The 1,913-nt window shown below is 30.3% G+C and overlaps 1 pseudogene; it reads left to right on the top strand.

Annotated features, from left to right (window-relative positions):
• Positions 1 to 643: 643 nt before the first annotated feature.
• On the top strand, positions 644 to 1,417 carry LOC149558032 (ubiquitin carboxyl-terminal hydrolase 2 pseudogene; annotated as a pseudogene).
• Positions 1,418 to 1,913: the final 496 nt, after the last annotated feature.

Here is a 1,913-nt window from a genome sequence, read left to right as displayed (position 1 = left end):
CCTAGCATGGCCTATTAGTTTGGACCCATCTTTCATTTCATCCTAGCTTTCATAAGCTTAAGTGCATTCCCCTAAGTTGTACTTAAGGGGGTGTCGGTGTAAATAAGTATTTACTTTTTACACTTTACTTAAGTTTACTTAGGTCAATGTATTAATTTATTATCATGTATTATTTTATTATTTCTTAGGTGAGAGAAATAAATCATACAAGTCATACAAGTCATTAGAGAAATGGTAGTAAAGGAGGCAGAGTAGAGGAATTCTCTAAATGATCTTCTACCCATTTTAATATTTTTTACAATATATTAGAAATATCCCAAAAAAATTATATAATATTATGTATACAAATATCTAACCTTTTCTAAAGAGGGCATTTTAATTACATTGATCATCTTAAAGAAAAATTCTTATAGGAATTTCTAAAACTTTATCTATTTCTAACTAAAATCTTAATCACTTTAACTTTTTCCTTAAAAATGTTTTTGATTTTTATGTCGGCATTTCAAATAAACTAATTATCTCAACCTTAATTTCCTGAAAAATACACTATTTATAATTGATGAAACCACTATTACTCTACTTTTGAAAAAACCTCCAGATAAGGCAACTTAAATCTCATTATTTGCATTTACCAACAGTGAAAATGTCTTGGCATTCAGTTCAATGTGAACAAGGTGTTCTGATACAAATTATTTGTGAAATGGAAGTGAAGGGAGTTAGAGTAGAGGAATTACATTCTCTGGGTTCACAATGTCTAAATGATCTTTTACCCATTAATGGCATTGTCTTCCTGCCCAATTACAGATTACCAAAGAATGATAATAGACCTGTATTCAATCTTGTGAATCTCTTTTGTTCAAAAAAACAACTCAACAATGTGTGTGCAACTTATGCCATAATTTCCATACTCATGAGCTACCCATCTCATGTGGAAATTGGTCCACAACTCTCCAATTTGAAGGAGTGTAGTAGAAATTTTAACACACCACTACTCAAATCTCTTTCTGTTACAAATAACAATGTACTTTGGGAAGCTCACAATAATTTTTCAAAAGAAGAAGAGGATTCTACTTCTATGTCTCAAATTGATGGGATCAATTTCATTATCTATTTTCTAGTTGATAACATTGTTTATGAATTAGATGGGATGAAGGAAGGGCCCATCTCTCTTATCTACTTTGATAGAAATTCAGATGGTTCAGATTGGTTGAATGTTGTTCACCCAATATTTCAAAAAAGATTGGAGAAATACATGGAAAACAGCATTGAGTTGACTGTGTTGGGTGTTATAAAAGATTGGAAAGACGAGTATGTTACTCATCTAGAGAATCTCCAGAGCAGGAAAGATCAAGTTGTAGTGGAATTGAGAGGGAAGATGGATGAAGGAAGCCTCGTGACGATTTTGACAGAGACGTAATCTAAGATTGAAACTTTGAAGTAGAAGATATTAATGGAAGATGAGAAGATGAGAAGTTGGAAGAGGGAGAATGAAACTAAGAAGCATAACTATGCACACTTTTTTGAAAATTTCTTCAAGGTTTTATCTGACAAGGGTAAACTCAAAAATGTAGTTGAGAAAGCCAAGTATAGGCAATGAGATTTGATATATTTAATTTTTATTTATAAATTGATTATTTTACAAAGATTTAATATAGAAATTTATGTTGTTGTTAACTTAATACACTTTGTCAAAGAGTGCACGAGCTTCAATCCTATGACCACTAATCAAAATAAATTTGTACATAAAATAATATTCACAATTTTTGTTGAGATTACTATTATTATTATTATGAAATTTTGTAATCATACACATTAGAGTCATTAGTGCTTAATTTTTTTTTGAAATTACGAAAAAGAGGGGTAAATATTTATTAAGATAGAAATGATTACAACAAGGAGAGCTCAACAAGGAG

This window comes from Cupressus sempervirens, chromosome 5 (genome assembly GCF_028749045.1).
Source record: "Cupressus sempervirens isolate cs-2001-9-10 chromosome 5, ASM2874904v1, whole genome shotgun sequence".
Classification (NCBI taxonomy): domain Eukaryota; kingdom Viridiplantae; phylum Streptophyta; class Pinopsida; order Cupressales; family Cupressaceae; genus Cupressus; species Cupressus sempervirens.
This window is presented reverse-complemented; position numbering and strand designations above follow the sequence as displayed.